The following is a 16,910-nucleotide window of genomic DNA, read 5'->3' on the forward strand; positions in this document are numbered from 1 at the left end:
AAAAAAAAAAAAAAAAATCCAGACGGCACTGGAAAACAGCAGGGGAAGAAAAATGTCCATTTCTTTTTAAAACACCTGCAGGTTCTTCCCCTGTAAAATGGGTGAAAGCCAAGTTCAAGTGCTATAATTCTCATAGCGAGCGCAGTTAAGCTGCCTAAAGGGGGTGATTTTACACGCGGGATGTTACGAGGTCAATTAATGAGGCTCCTTCATCTGGAGCCCGGGCTGTGCCCACTGGGAAGCACTCCGGGGAGAGCTGGCCGAGCCCTCTGGGGTCCCCGGTGAGGACTCCGGTAACCACGGTGAGGCACGCGCTCCCTTCTACGGAGCACAGCAGAACAGGCCGCTCGCCGGTGCGCTGGACACTGGGCAAATTCAGGTCCAGGTGCTTTCAGCCCGACCCCTCCTACTTCACTTCCCCCAGGCCGGCCCGTCCAGAGAGCACAGGAGGCAGAGCACTTGCTTGACACCCTGTTTGGCATGCAGCCCAATCACATAAAAAGGAGACCACGCTCCCCCCGCCCCCCGGTCGTTCTTTACAGGCGCCCCTAGAGCTCCATGTTGGGGACAGAAGTCAGATATCCAGTGTCATTCCATCATCAAGGACAACAGCTTCAGGACCCCCTTCCCCCCAACAGCCCCGTGAAAATCTGTCACGGGCACGTTTACACCCACCTTCTGGAAGAGCCCAGCCCAGCCAGCCAGGAGAGGAGCGACCTGAGGGGACGCGGGCCCTGCCCTGGGGGCCCCCGCAGGCGCTCAGTGCGCCCTGTCCAGGCACAAGCAAGGAGGCTGAAAGGGGCTCATGGGAAGAGTACACGGAAAGGGTCCTTCCAGAAGTGAGCGAGGCTGTAAACAACAAAGATTCGGGAAGTGCATGCCCCTCCCCTAAAAAAAAGTTTTTTTTCTTTTCTTGGGAGAGAGAGAGGAGGGGAGGGGAGAGAACAAATACAGCTTCCTTCCCAGAGAAAATACTTTCCGGGGTCTGGACTTTGAAGGCTCCGTTCCACATGAGAGATGGAGGACCTTGGCCACTACGCCTCCCCGTGGGTTAGAGGCGGGAAGGACTCCTCCGCCTGCGGCACCGTCCTTGTCCACGGGGCAGAAACTTCCAGACTACCCGGGGAGCCGCCGGAGGTCCCGGCCGGGCCGCAGGGACGGGGCGGCGCGGCCCGGGGGAGAATCCAGCACCGTCACCCCAGGCTGCGAGCCGGGGCACCGGGAGAGGCCGGCCTCACAGCTCCCCCTTCAGAAATTCGAACCTGGGGGCGGGGCGCAGGGCCTTCCAGGGTCCTCCGTTCACACGCAGATCCGGCCGGGTCGCCGGGTCCCGCCGCGCGGCTGCTGCGGCGGGGAGGGCAGGAAGGTGGGGGAAGCGGGGAGAAGAGCCCGACGGGTGGCGGTCGGCAGGTGGGGCCCTCCCGGCGCTCCCCTCTCGGCCCACGAGGACGCTGTCCCTCGCTGTCCCCAGGGACNTTGCTCTCCACTGGCCTGGGCCCTTAGTCCTCAAGGTGGGTCTCACCGACCAGCAGCAAAGAGACAAAGCGACGCGTCCCCCGGGAAGGCCCGGCGCTAAAAAGGGCGTGCCTGGGACTACTGGCCTTTATTCCTATTGCCCCTTCTCGAGGGTCAGAATCATGCACGTAGCATTGTATCAAGTGAAAATGGGGCCCGCGGAGAGGCTCTTTTGAGCCTTCTTTGATGACGCCTGTGAGCCCACTACCCGCAGCTCTCAGGGTTAGATGGGACAAGCCCAGCCTGGCTGGTCGCCTGCATCCATCACACCTGCTGCTGTCCTCAGACGAGGTCCCCATGCACCCCACAATTGTCCTCTGCACCCGGCTCTCACGGCTGGCCCACAGCTGCCTTTGGGCGGCCCCGGAGGGCCCAGTGACATCCCTACAGAGCCCACAGCAGGCGCAGAGCATCCAAGCCTGCTCCCCGAGGAGCAGAGTGCAGGAGAAAACACCTTCCGCAGATGACCGTTAAAATGAAACAAAGCTGACGCTGAAAGCACTCCAAGGCCTCTGCGTGCGCGCCCCAGGTCGCAGAGACCTGGGCTGGGCCTCCGCCACCTGCCCCGCCCAACAGCCCCCTCAGGCCAGCCTGGAGGAGGTTTCCGCCTCCCCTGCCAGGACTGCCGTTTCCCCTGGGGCCCTGTTCTGTTTCTAGAACACTGTCATCCTTTCTGTTGGCTGAGTTGACTTGTGTCCAACGCACCACTTACTTGGCTTTTGAGGGGGTTCTCCGCGCACAAGGGGAACCCGGCAGCCGCAGGTGGCCCCGGGGGTTCGCCACAGGACCTCTGCTGGGCCCCCTCACGGGACACTGAGGTGGCCCCAGGCCCCTCAACTTCTCTCCCTTTGGCAGGACCTCTGTCTGCCAGTCCTTCTCCCTTTCCGGACTCCGTTCTTGGTGATCCCCAAAGCCACCCAGTGTGGCGCCCCTCTCTCCCCAGGTCACCCCTCCTCTGGCCTGTGGGGTCTGCGCACTAATGTGTGCACCTGCCGCCCCCTTTCCAGGCTCTCCCTCAGGCACCCCCTCTCCCAGCGGTGTCAAATCGCCCTCCTGTAGCAGCCGGGGACCCTGTCATTCCCAACGAAAGCCCTCACGATGCCCCCCAGCCCGCAGGCACACGGCCTGGTGCTTTAGGAGCTGGACAACAGGCCTGACCCCATGCTTGCAGCTTCCTGCCCAAGCTCTGTCGCTTCCAAGAGGCGTGCTGTCTCCCAAAGGGCCATTTCCGCCCTGCCTTCTGACCTCAGCCTGTCCTGAGCCTGTGCGCTCAAGCTCTGAGAGCCAGGCCTTCTCTCTCTTCCCCGTCCGCGTGACGTTTCCTGGGGGCGCTAGAAACCAGTTTATCCTGACTTATCATGGCGAATGGGTCCTACTTATTTCTAAATCTACCTCCTGGGCCCTGGCCTGGGCTTGGAGAGATTCTCAGGGTGGCGCCTTGACTCAGAAGACCCCAGTCTCTGTGGCCAGCTGCGTCAAGGAATGCGGTGTGACAGGGGCAGGTCTGACAGTTTCCATAACATCCTCTCGGAGAAAATGGTATTTGTATGGCGCACAGAAAAACCAGAGGGAGCCGTGGCAGACTTTGTCGTATTTGCTGAAAGTGCTAGTCTTTTACTTTTAGAAACGATTAAAGTATTTATCTTTTGTAAGAAACGAATAGTGCACATGATCATAAGAAAGTCCTGAACATGTATTAGAGGAGGTAAGACATTTGTAGAAAACTTCCCAAATAAAACAGGTCACAGTTTTAAATGAAAACCTGTGACTGCTTCATGCCGAGAACATGCCAGGTTTGACTGTGAAGATGCTGTGCACGGGCTCAGGACGGAGGGCACAGCTCGTGCGTCACCACCCAGATGCTTTCTCTGTGTGACCAGGTAGCTCTAAAGCCATTTGTTACAATCGCAGATTTTATAACAGCTGAAATTATCAAGAATCTAACGGCTCTTCCTTTTCTTTCACGGACACGTAACGTGGGAATTTCCTAGAACAGAGTGAATTCCAATCCGGTTGAACTTCTCACACCCAGCGTTTCCAAACTGCGACGAGGTGTGCCAGGCCAGAAGTGGTGTGCCCTCGGGCGGCCACTGACACAGCCGAGGGCCACAGCTCCACATGGAGGAGCCCAGGACGGCCAGACTTGTGCCAGGCGCCGAGGCCTCAACGTCAGCAAGGGGCCTTGACTTTGAAAAGCTCATAGAGCAAGAGGCGTGTGCCAGGAATAGGCCGCTGCACTCAAAGGCAAATTGATCTAAGCACGAGGAAGGGGCATCTCGCAGGGCCGCTGTGACAGCAGAAGTTTATTGTCCCCCAGCTCTGGAGGCCGGAAGTCTGAGATCAAGGTCTATGCTCCCTCTGCAGCCTCCGGGGTAGAGTCCACTTCGGGCCTTTCTCTTGGCTTCTGGGGGCGCTGGCCGTCCTTGGGGTTTCTCAGTTGCAGACGCATGGCTCCAAACTACTTGTCATCATGCTGCATCTCCCCGTGGGTCTGTGGCTCTGTGTCCCCTCTTATGAGGACACCAGCCACATGGGCTGTAGGGCGCAACCTACTCCAATATAACCTCCTCTTAACTATTTACATGTGCGACTACCTTATTTCCAAGTAAGGTCACTTTCTGAGGCTCCAGGAAGAAAAGGAATATGCGGAGCAGGGGAAAGGAGGGACAGGGGGGCATGACGGAAGTTTGAGCAGGGCACAGGGTGTAGGGAAATTAATGGGGGGGGGGCTGTGTCCTCAGGCCAGCAACATTAGGAAGCTTTGAGCACTTGAAGTGGAGCTGAGGCCGTGGCCAGAGCTGCTGGGCGGGAAGGGGCTTGGGAGGGGTGTGGTTGCTGTCCGGCGGTGGCCCGGCAGGGAACGAGCAGGGAGCGGACAGCCCTATGTCTCAGGTCCTGCCCTGGCACTGACCCAAGCTGAGAGGCAGGGAGAGGCAAGGGAGCCCCACGGCCACAGCACAGCTCTGGGAGGCAGAGACCGGCGTGAGGCTCGGAGACTGTCCGGCTAGGGAATATGTCACACGGGTAACCGGTGATCACGACACTGCTCCACGTCACAACAGGGGACACGCAGGGCGCAAGAGAGGGGCCCCTGAGGGCCGCTGCTGCAGCTGTCCAGGCCCGAGACACAGCTGCTGGGGAGCACGGGCTGGAGACAGATCTAGGAGACGAGGAAGGAGGCAGCGAGAGGAAGGAGCCGGGGCTGGGCCACATGTCGGGCTTGGGCAGCTAAGTGAGCGGCGAGTCGTCCTGGAGAGAAGGATGCAGGACACATGAGGGGGCAGGCGGGAGAGGATTTTATTTGTGCTTGGAAAGCCCTGGGGGAGGGGGTGCTGGATGTGCGGCTTTAGAGCCTCTGGAAGAATTGCAGGCTGGTGGGGGCGCTGGGTGTGGACAGCAGTGCAGGGCAGGGGAGAAGCTCCCAGGCGGAGGCTAGGATGGAGCCCAGGGACGCCAGCACTTAGGGGCCAGGCGGAGAGAAGCAGGGAACCGTGGCTCGCGTGGTGGGAGAGGCCGGCAGGGGTGCTGTCCAAGAGCCCGAGGAGGGCAGTTTCCAGAAGGGGAGGGGGAAGGCCAGGGAGTCAGATGGGGCACAGGAGTCCGGGCTTACAGGGGGGCGGAGTGGGGAGCGAGCAAGTGGAGGCCGCATAGAGCAGACAGACCTCCCCGGGAGGGTTCGCTGAGCCTGGGCAGAAAGGAAGGACCCAAAGCTGGAGCGGGGCCCGGGGAGGAGGAAGGGCACGTTTGCGGTGTCCGGACGTTTCCACGCACAGGCAGAAGGCGAGAGAACACGAGGGTGAGGCCCCGGGCGCCCATAGCTCACTTCATCAAGTGCATCAACTGCCAACACGTGCCCGATTGTCCCTCTCCTTGTGTGGACCCCCTTCCCGCCCCAGGCTGTTTTGCCGTATCTCATCTGCAAATGCTCAGTACGTATGTCTAAAAGAGATGGTTTTAGCCACCACACAAGCAGACAAGGGTAATCCCCGAAACAGCATCAAATACCCAGCTGTGCTCTCACCTCCCTGCCTGTCCTACGTTCTCACTATTGTATTTGTTTTTAAAGTGTATTCATTTATTGTGAGGGAGCGAGAGCGAAAGAGAGAGCGAGGGAGAGAGCGAGAGCAAGGAAGGGGCAGAGAGAGGGAGAGAATCCCAAGCAGCCTCCACGCTGCCAGTGCAGAGCCCCAGGCGGGGATCGAACCCAGCAACAGTGATATCAGACCTGGGCCTAAATCAAGAGTCAACGCTTAACTGGCTGAGCTGCCCAGGCAGGTGCCCCACTGTTGTGTCTTTTTTTTTTTTTTTAATGTTTTATTTATTTCTGAGGAAGAGAGAGAGGCAGNGCAGCCTCCCCCTTCGCGATGCGGTCTCACGTGTCCTTCCGCCCCCTGCCCTTCCTGAACTTGGCGGTGGGCAGATTCGGGCACCGAGGGGCACAGCACATGCGACAGCGGGCGTCCCCTGCCCGAGTCGGTTATTCACCGGGAGCGGGAATCACGGAAGGAGTGAAACCGCGGCGCCCCCGCCTCCGGGCAGCGCGCTTCCCTACGGACGGGCCTGCCCTGTTGGTTACTCAGCTCTGAGCTGCGGTGCCTACCGGAAAGGCAGGGAAGCCCTTCCTTCGTTGGCCAAGTTTCAGGGTAACGTGCCTGCCGATCTAGCACGCTTCGAACGTTACCAGCCGGCTTCCTCTCGCTTCCACTTGCCCTTTTTGTTACGTGCACTGGCGCCTGGCACCTGGCTGTGCTCCGGCCCGGCCCTTGCTCTCCCTCCTTCGCCCGTTCTGGCCAGAGGGAACCACCTGTAATTGTCTCCTGAGTCCTTCTGCCACGACCTGGTCCTCTGACAGCGTCCCTGCGTTCTCACGTGACAACACATTCTGGGCTCGCCTCACACGGCTGCCCCGACCCGGGCCCGGCCAGTTCTCTCGGGAGGCGCCGTCCTACGAAGCCACAAGAGCGAGTGGGAATCGGTGAGCACAGGAAGGGGGGCTGTCAGCTTCAACGACACAGGTCCCTCCAGGGGCAGAAAGACGAGGAATCCAAAACACGTGATGAGGAGTGAGGCTCGGGAGGGGACGGGGACGAGACGGATGGAGACAGATCATTTCCTGGGCTCCAGGAGGGACGTCATCTGCTCTCCCTGGGCGCAGAAAGTGAAGTCAGGGGCTGAAGGGGAAGAGGAGGAGATGGCTTCTGGTGTTTGGGGACAATCAAGAGGATTTACGGGAACAGCAGCGGACGCTCCCTGGAGGGCAGCAGGTGCTGGCAGCCAAGAGACAGAGAGTAATGATATCGCGAATTTCTCTCGGTGCCAGCCTGTGTGTGTCACAGAATGAGCCAGAGTCTGTGACCCGAGTGACCTCGAGAGAGGACGAAGGTGGGCAGATCCAACCTCAGGGGTCAGCTTTTGCCGCCCCCCAATTTGCAGGGAGGAGTCACTCCACCTGCTGGAAGGTTCGTCTTTCATGACAAAAGAACCACGAAGAATGACACCCTACTGTGTGCAAAATATGCCCTGGGCTAGCAGCTGGGGTTGCCATGCGAAGTCCGGTTTAAAACAAGGACCTTCTGTCCCCGAGCGGTGTCTGCGGGGGCCGGGGGGCGAGGCCAGGGCACATCCCCAGGAGCAACAGACAGTTCCCGGGGGGAGGACCTCTCTGGTCAGAGCTCTGGCCATTCTGGCCTCAGAGTCAGAAAAATCAAAGCATTTAACACTATTAGAGAGGCGAGGAAAGGTAAAATCAGAACAGGTTTACTTAACACGGAGAAGAGAAACTTCATTTTATCTCCACTCGTCAAAAGGTCAGAATTCCGGCAGGAGAGTGAGGCGATCTCTGTTCAGTTCTCCACTCTTACTGGCGGGGGCCCTGGGAACCTCCCTGTACCCTCCGGAGCACCAGCCCTCACGCACGGTTCCCTGGGGGCTGACGTGACAGTGAAGGAGGTCACAGGTTAGGATGACACCTGGCAGAGATCTTTTTTTACCCTTTTGTCCGTCTGCGAATCCTTATCACCTAGATTCGAGCCTGGCACCCAGGAGACACTGAATAAACCCTTGATGCTGAATGACGGGTCACAAGCGTGCGGTGGCTCCACCATAAATACTGGCAAACACAGCAAATCAGCATGAAAGAGGGACGGTTCCCGGGCGTATACTGGACGCTGGGCTAAGAGGGAACTACAGAGTCCCTGTCAGCAGCTTATTTTGTTGACTTGCCAGTTTCTTCTTAATGTTTATTTCTTTTTGAAAGAGAGACGGTGGGGAGGGGGTAGGAGCAGGGAGAGACGGAGACACAGACTCCAAAGTGGCTCCAGGCTCTGAGCTGTTAGCACAGAGACCGATGCGGGGCTTGAACTCATAAACCGTGAGATCACGACTGGAGCCAAAGTCGGACTCTTAACTGACTGAACCACCCAGGTGCCCCAATTTGCCAATTTCTTCTAAAAATGAAGTTTGGGGCACCTGGGCGGCTCAGTCGGTTAAGCGTCTGACTCTTGGTTTCAGCTCAGGTCAAGATCTCACAGTTCCCTAAGTTTGAGCCCCACGGTGGGCTCTGTGCTGATGATACAGAGCCTACTTGGGATTCTCTCTCTCTCTGCCCCTCCCCTAGTCACACTGTCTCTGTCTCGCTCAAAATAAATAAATAAACCTAAAAAATTAAAAAATAATAAAACAAGAATGGAGTTTGATTTCCTGACCCTTGTCTTTAGTGTAAGTCATGTTCAGGTTTGGTTCCGTGGCATAAAGCTAACAGAGGTTTTAAAGTCAAACATGCCTCCAAAGTTCCTATGGGTCACTCTGCAGCCACCCCCCCCCACCCCCTCGCCGGCAAATGCAGAGGCATCTGTGAGGGGCCACGCAGTGCCACATCAGTGGACGGGTGTCAAAGAGTGGCCTGGCTGCCCACGCCCACCTCCCTCCTGCAAGTGTGCTCCTCGCTACTGCTGCTGGGCCGATCAGCACTTAACTAGATGTGTCACCATGGAATGTTCCAGAACGTGTTTATGCCTCAGTGTTTTCTCCTCTAATGCAGGGCCACTGAGCGCTCTGTCGTGTCAGGCGCCGTCCCTGCCACACGGAGGAAAAGGGCAGGTGACCAGCTCAGGGAGCTCACCCTCTAGCTGGTATGAAACGACACCAAACTTCAAGCCACAAAGCCTCCAAATCCCCCCAAATCCTCAAGCAGGTTACACGTTTTCCAGTTTTAACTTAAATAATTTTAAAAGTCTCTTAGAAAAAAAATAATGTATTTTGTTGATATTGTAACTTTTGTGAATCAAACAAGATTCTGAACATTCGAAGGAGCCCATCAAAGGAGCGCGCTGGTGAGATGAAATTATCTTCACCCAACTGACCTTGCTTAAGACGTGTGGGGTTTTACATTTCCATCCCGTTCGGCGGGGAAACTTCTAGGGCCCCTATATGAAGACCCTGCAGCTCAAGCCAGAAACATCACACTGATGAGTTAGGGCAATGCCTGGGGTCGGGGGGCAGCCATGGGCCTGGTGTGGCCCACAGTGGGTCGCACCCCGGTTTTCAGTGTCCAGTAGTAGTGGTCAGATGGCGTTCAAACCCTTCCCGGCTCTCCCCTTTGTGGGGGGCGAGGGAAATGGTTCCCGCAGCTCTCCTGCCTGTTAAGAGGTTTGTCCTGGCACCTGGACCGTTAAACAGCAGGCCCGGGAGGGAGAGAAAGACACAGTTACAAGCAGGTGCCAGGGCCCTAAGCAGAGGCGAGGCTCGGGCCCGGAGCCGAGGAGGCACTTTTGGTGGTCAGCCCACAGCAGGGATGAGGAGGGGCCGGAAAAGACACCTCAACCGGTATTTCCTTAATAATGTAAAGAAAATGCTTAAGGAACGCTCTGTCCCTCCTCCAAACTTGTATGAAACATTTCCACTCTTTTTTTTAAAATCAAACCTTGATCGAGTCAAGATAATTCTGACATACCCTCAAGGTGAAATCCTGCTCGGTCATTCAAAGCACTTCCGAAGGAGCTGACGTGTGCGCCACGGAACGGTACAAGCGAGAGATGAAACCATTCCAACCAAGTTCAAATATCCATGCATTTCTAACAGCCTGGAAGGATTCACGCCGAAACCAGGAACGGCTGTCCCTGGGAGGCGAGGTCACTGGTCGGCTTTACTTCCTTCTTTATATGTCATTGCATTTTACCCATTTTGCAAAAAGCACTTAGTAATTTTTAATCATTTGAGCCTTGGCCCTGCGTCGGGCTCTGTGCTAGGCTGTGGGGGTCAAGGCCCTGGGAGCACGTAGGGAGGCTGACTGGGAGGCACAAGGCACGAGTGTGGCAGGAAGGCAGCAGAAGGGAGGGGGCCCGGGGCTCAACGCAGGCTGGAAAGCAGCCCCAAGGTGGTGGCGGCGGGGTGAGGCATTCAAGGTGAAGAGAAATATGGGAACCAGGAATCGCATTTGAGAAAGAACAGCATGTGCTGACGTAGGAGGGTGTCCTGAAGAAAAATGATCTAAATAACACACAGCAGTTCACGCAGGGGAAGAATAAGCCTTAAGGGGAAAGTGCTTGTCCCCACAAATACTCCAGGAAGCACAAGGTCAAGGCACCATGAGATGCCGTTCCATCAAATGAGCCAGGAGAAGAATGACTTACAGCAGGCGAGGGACCCGTGGGCATCAGTCACTCCGCCGGAGAGCGGGGCGGGGCCGGCATTCTAGAAGGCAACACGGAAGGTGCATTTAGTCTCCATGTTCCTCCCTCTGGTCCAGGAGCCTGCAACCCGTACACAACTGAACCCCACACAGGCGGGCCTGGGGTGTGGACAGAGCTCTATACAGGCAGACGTTCACACTGATTCATTCCTTCACTCTGGGGGGTGGGCTCGGGGGTGAGCATGGCTTCGCTCTGCTACATGACTGCCGTACGGGAACCCGTAGTCTTCGGTAGGGAGCAAACAGTACGTGGTCAGAGATTTAAAAACCTGAGCTAAATATACACATTCCATTTCGACCGCACGGGGCGTTTCCAGAGCGTTTACTCATCATCTTACTTGGTTTCGTGGCCTTTCTGCAGGTTGGGCCGGACAAGCCTTGTCGGGGGAGAAGTCACTCGCTGGCGGGCCCCTCCTGGCACCTTCCCCAGAGAACCTGATGCAACCGCAGGCCCTGCGAGGCGCCGCCCCNCTAGGGCTCCAAACTGAAGCCACAAGGGATCAGACTTTTGGTAATTTTTTTTAAGTAGCATGGATTAATGTTAAATTTGTCCTAGCTGGGTCTGTGCATTGTCCTTCCTTCCTCAGAGCCCCTAATATCCGAGCCAGGAGCCCAGTACACACTCAGCCATGATTACTTAACTGATGTATCGAGAGGCCCCTGGAAAATTGAATCTGATTTAAGAGAAGTAAAGGCCCCAGATCGTATGCCAGAAGAAAACAAAGAATAAAAACTTGTACTTTACTTTTTTTCTTTTTTCTAAGTGTTGCATAACTTACAGACCTGTTGCACAATGATATCTAACCTTCAGTTGATAAGCATGTGTTGGTTGAACACGTTCTGTGTGCTATGCGGCAGTCGGGGGACACGGATGAGCTGCCACCTCTTCCCCTGAGTTGCTGCCCAGCAAGCGATGCCGGTCTACACCATTTCCAGACTTCCCGTCCCTGCCCCGGCGGACTCTGGCACCCTCCCTGCCCCGCTGGCCGTGCTGGATTCCCGAACGGTTTCACTTCCTGGGTGGACGGGGGATTTGTTTCTGTTTCCTGATGACCTGGTTCTCAACATTCTTCCATTAAACCACATACCTCAGGGAGGTGTGTATATCTGCTTGTGTCCTCTTTGCTGACCCCCATCAGCATGAGAGGCGTGGCTTCAAACTGTTCAAAGAGCCACCTGCACGTAAGAATCTACAAGTCTAGGGAGCCTGGGCGGCCCAGTCAGTTGAGCATCTGATTCTTAGTTTCGGCTCAAGTCACAATCTCGTGATTCATGAGGTGTTCCCCCCCACCCCCCACCCGCTGGCAGCGCAGAGCCTGCTTGGGATTCTGTCTCTCCCTCCCTCCCTCTCTCTCTGCCCCTCTGCTGCTCATGCTCTCTCTCTCTCTCTCTCTCTCAAAAACAAATAAACATTTAAAAAAGAACCTACGTGTCTATATATTTCTAGAAACTTCAGTCTCTTCCTGCCCTCAGGTATGTCAGCACTAATGAATACAAGCATTCAGTGAGATCTCTTGATCACAGCCTAACCTCTGATTGTCACAATTACCTGGTTGAACCACCTCTTCAAGGAAGAAATGACAACTGAAAATAATTACAATAAACCTGAGTCAAAGTTCACCAAAGACCTACTGATAGAAGCTGCTTAGTTTATGACGTGGGTAACACAGGATACTTATTAATAACAGCCTGCACTTACTAAGTGCTCCCCACTGGGCTACACTCATTAGAAACATTTTATTTAGACATGGCAATGGGCCTAGGAGGGCAGTTAGCTATATCCCCATTTTAAAGATGGACAAACTGACTTCAGAAAGGAATACACAGCGCTAGGGTTCCAACCCTGCGTCTGACTCCTATCCACTAAATGTCATTAAAAGTCTTTTATTTTTATTTGTTGTAATGTTTATTTATTTTTAAGAGAGAGAGAAAAAGAGAGTGCAAGCAGGGGAGGGGTAGAGAGAGGGGGAGACACAGAATCCGAAGCAGCTCCAGGCTCTGAGCTGTCAGCACAGAGCCCGACGCAGGGCTCGAACTCACAAACCATGAGATCGTGACCTGAGCCAAAGTCAGACGCTTAACCAACTGAGCCACCCAGTTGCCACAAAAGTCTTTTATTTTTTAAAAAAGACGTTGCAATTCCTGTTTTTAAATATCTATCTGTTGGGGGGGGGGCTGGGTGGCTTAATTGATTAAATGACTCTTAACTTCGGCTCAGGCCATGATCTCACAGTTTGTGAGATAGACCCCTGTGTCAGGCTCCACACTGACAGTGCAGAGCCTCTTTGAGATTCTGTCTTTCTCTCTCTCTCTCCCCCCCCCCCACAAACACACACACTCTCTCTCTCTCTCAAAATAAATAAAAATATCTTTATAAAATATCTATCTAGGGGCGCCAGGGTGGCTCAGTAGGTTGAGCGACGGACTCTCTATTTTGGGTCAGGTCATGATTTCATGGTTGTGAGATCGATCCCCACATGGTGCTTGGTACTGACAGCCTGGAGTCTGCGTGGGATTCTCTCTCTTCCTCTCTCTATCCTTCCCCTTGCCACATGCACGCATGCTCTCGCTCGCTCTCTCTCTAAAAAAAAGAGAAGCTGTAATTCCTGTTTTCAAAATAGCTGTGTACCTACATCGATGTACCCACACATCTGTATCTATGCATGGTTAAATGTGTGCATACATATAACATGCACACAATTCCAAGCATACAAGCAATTTTAACAAAGAGCCGGCCATTTCCATGGCTAAGATGGGCCTGAAGTCATCTTGCTGCTTCCTACCTGAGCTGTCACAGACGTAAGCAGGCGGAACAGGCCCGCTGGCCCCCCTCCCGCCGCCCTCGGTTCTTGCGGCTTCGCGTGCAGGGTCCTGAAGAGCTCAGAAGGGACCGCTCCAGGACTCCGCTAGTTGCCACGGCAACCGCCAGGCCTCCAGCCCCGGGCTCAGAAGTGGGTCGGGAAGGTGTGCAGTTGGGTGACGGCCCCCAGGAGGGCTTCCGGAAGCCCGCCCTCCCCTCTGGAGCAGTCCTGCGGCAGAGGCTGGGGGCACCCCTCCAGCCTGGCCCCGGTTTTGGGGGAGGGCAGGTAGGTGGAGACGGGTGGGCCTCCTCACTCACACTAGGGAAGAGCGAGAAGAGAAGTTCCTACTGGGGAAACGGAGCTGGGCGGGCGCTCTGCTCCCCACTCACCCGAGGCCGGCGCGCCCTCCACTCATCACGGAGGCTCCATCCCTGCAAGCTCCCCGCAGGGGTGGATGGGAAATCGCTCCTGGGGCGTGATGGGAAGAGCTCACTGGGGGATGATGGGAAACGCCTCGTGGTGGGTGATGGGAAGGGCTGTCTGGGGCATGATGGGAAACGCCTCGTGGTGGGTGATGGGAAGAGCCCGCTGGGGCATGNGGGCCTCCTCACTCACACTAGGGAAGAGCGAGAAGAGAAGTTCCTACTGGGGAAACGGAGCTGGGCGGGCGCTCTGCTCCCCACTCACCCGAGGCCGGCGCGCCCTCCACTCATCACGGAGGCTGCATCCGTGCAAGCTCCCGCAGGGGTGGATGGGAAATCGCTCCTGGGGCGTGATGGGAAGAGCTCACTGGGGGATGATGGGAAACGCCTCGTGGTGGGTGATGGGAAGGGCTGTCTGGGGCATGATGGGAAACGCCTCGTGGTGGGTGATGGGAAGAGCCCGCTGGGGCATGATGGGAAACGCCTCGTGGTGGGTGATGGGAAGAGCCCGCTGGGGCATGATGGGAAACGCCTCCTGGTGGGTGATGGGAAGAGCTCACTAGGGGATGATGGGAAACGCCTCGTGGTGGGTGATGGGAAGGGCTCGCTGGGGCATGATGGGAGACCTTTGCGGGTGAATTATGGGAAGGGCCTCCCTGGAAAGGTTTTTAAGGGGTAGAGGAGTATTTCTTCCTTTTTTTTTTCCAGGGAAGAAACCCCCTTCTGGTGATGTCCTCCCCTTTTTGCCCCTCATTCCCCCAAAGGAAGGAGGAGGATGAGTTAAGGGGGCATTTTGAGGGCCTTCAGAGTTTGAGAACAATGCCTTAGTGATCGCCAGGCACTTCGGGGTCACCTGGGAGCTAGGGGTCAAGGAGTCTGGGGCTACCAGGACCCAGCTTGGCCTGATGAAATCTTCCCGGGACTCCCCAGGTCTCTCAGAGGGAGAGAGCCTGATCTGATCCAGGGAACTCTTCTGGAAGGAAGAGTTCGGATCAGATCTCGTGTTGCTGCGGGAGGCGGGGGAGGGGGCGGCCCTGTTGTTACCCGTATTGCTTTATTTGGACAGGTGCTAAACCTGCAGGGTAGTGAAATTCCTGTAGATTGAAAGATTTGGGAGGAGGGGACGCTGGCTAATTTGCATGGGACATCAATCAAGTTGTAAATTTTAGGGTTCTCCAGTGCTGTGGCTTGGCACCCGCTGCTTACTAACGATGTGATCCAGAACAGGGTTTGCTTAAGCCAGTTTCTGGGTTTGTTTTCATTCTAATGCTCATTGAACCAATGGTTCTCTGCTTGGTAGATGGCTAAGGCCACTTCTAGAAAACCAGAGCTACTCCTTTAAATCAGAGATCTGGGAGGCAGTGGGGCGATGAGCAGTAATAGCTTTGAATCCCACTGGCTCTATGATCTCAAGCAACGACTTTACCTCTCTGTGGTTTCCTTTCCCCGGCTGTATGGTGGGGGAACGGCAGCAAGGAATTCATAAGATAATTCACGTGAAACTCTTAAAACACTGCCTGCACAGGGCTGCTGGGGGGCTCAGCCTGTTAAGCGTCTGACTTCAGCTTGGGTCATGATCTAAAGGTTGTGAGTTCAGCTCTGTGCCGACAGCTCAGAGCCTGGAGCCTGCTTCAGATTCTGTCTCCCCATCCCTGCCCTCCCACCCCCCAGCTCATGCTCTGCCTCTCTCTCTCTCAAAAATAAATAAACATTAAACAAAATTAAAAAAAAAAACCCACAGCCAGCACAAGTTGGAACTTAGCAGACTTTAGTAACTGTCACTGTTAGAGCAAATCTGAAAGTTGAGTTTCTGACATTTTCCTACCTGCATAAAAGCAAACATTTATTCACATTACTATTACCATTACAGATTTCTCACGTTAAAATATTTTCGACATTTTATTATAAAAAGACATACTTCATCGTAGTCAGTGTGGCAACTGTCAAGTGTAAAGTAGATTGTACTCATCTATATCCCAAACACCTCACTCCCCCACTACCCACCCTCCCTGCAAGAAAAGCTGTTAAATTTTGGTGTTTATCATCTTTTTTCTTCGCAACTAACAAATAATGTTAATTGTAGGGCGTTGTGTGCTAATTTGCTTGTCAATTGTTTCTTTTTTCTTTTTTTAAAAATGTTTTATTTCTGAGAGAGAGAGACAGCAGGAGTAGGGGAGGGTCAGAGAGAGAGGGAGACACAGAATCCGAAACAGGCTCCAGGCTCTGAGCTGTCAGCACACAGCCCGATGCGGGGCTTGAACCCACGAACCGTGAGATCATAACCTGAGCCGAAGTCAGATGCTTAACCAACTGAGCCACCCAGGCGCCCCAATTGTTTCTTTTTTCAATAAGTGATGTGTTTGGGCCTGAGATCTGGGGAAGATGCTACTTTCCATTGTGTCAACTGTGTCCGAGGGAAAGAAAGGCCTGCAAAGTGTGTGTGTCTGAAAGGCCTGTGGATGCTTCCCTCGTGCATCTGGCACACACTAGGCTGTCAGGCAAGGTCAAACTCCGTGTTTCCTCAGCCACCCCTCCCCCTACTCTGACAGCCATAACACACAGCACACCTTGGGGCGTGGGAGGGGTGTGAGGGGAATTTTCTATTAACGATAAGTGAATTCTTTGTAATATTTCTGTCATTACCGTGATGTAGCTCTCATAATAAATAACAGTACGTTAATAAAATATTATTTTTGATCCCTTTGGCAGCTCTTTGAGATTAGAAGAGCTTATTCCCCTCACTTTACAAAAGAGGAATCCAAGGTTCAGAGGGCGGCTGAATTGCCTGAGGTTACCAAAGCCATGGGAACCCAGAATTAGCACGTGGACCTTCCGGCTCTTGGAGATTAATGTTTTCACTGGACAATGAGGCCTTTAACACTGGTCTCCCCCCTTCCCTCATCGAGATCAATTTTTTTGGAATACTTAAATATTGGGTTTAAAGAAATAAAACAATTGGGTTAGTGTTATTGCTGAAGGTACTAAATGTCAGAAAGCAATGATATTTAGATTTAAGATGACACAGTTACTTGTAAAGTTTGCAAACACACATTAGAAATCAGATGTACAAATGTTTGATGGCCAAACCATATAGAAAAATAAAACACTGATGCACAAGCTGCAGCCCAGGAAACCAATCCATTATTTATAGTAACCAGTGCAGGAAGCCAGCCTGCTGTAAGCCAGGCTTGTAGGAAGTCAGCCCACTATCTCTACCAACTGGTCTAGAACGAACAATAACATCACTAACAATTGGCCAGGACTTGATTAGTAACTGAGCAGTTCCCTGACCTTTTCCTTTCTTCCAGCTCAGGATCAACCAGAGAAAGCTCGATTTGCACTGATAACCAGTCACATGGGATGTCCCACTGATGTGGTTTTGGGGTGATGGTGGGGTCTGGAGCTGATGGCCAAGAAAGAATTCTTGAAGCGGTCTTTGGTGCACAAAAGGTGACTTTATTAAAGCCCGGGGACGGGACCTGT

The 16,910-nt window shown here is 54.4% G+C and overlaps 1 protein-coding gene across 1 annotated transcript in view; it reads right to left on the reverse strand.

Moving 5' to 3' along the window:
* SLC37A1 (solute carrier family 37 member 1) overlaps positions 1–13,447 on the reverse strand; it is a 72,820-nt gene extending 59,373 nt beyond the window's left edge. Inside the window, exons 1-2 of the mRNA XM_077755452.1 lie at positions 13,395–13,447; positions 10,146–10,206 (exon numbers count right to left, since the gene is read on the reverse strand). The gene's annotated coding sequence lies outside the window, so the exon portion shown is untranslated. The remainder of the gene's footprint in view (positions 1–10,145; positions 10,207–13,394) is intronic.
* Positions 13,448–16,910: the final 3,463 nt, after the last annotated feature.

This window comes from Crocuta crocuta, unplaced genomic scaffold (assembly GCF_008692635.1).
Source record: "Crocuta crocuta isolate KB4526 unplaced genomic scaffold, BGI_CrCroc_1.0 scaffold675, whole genome shotgun sequence".
In the NCBI taxonomy this organism is placed as follows: Eukaryota; Metazoa; Chordata; class Mammalia; order Carnivora; family Hyaenidae; genus Crocuta; species Crocuta crocuta.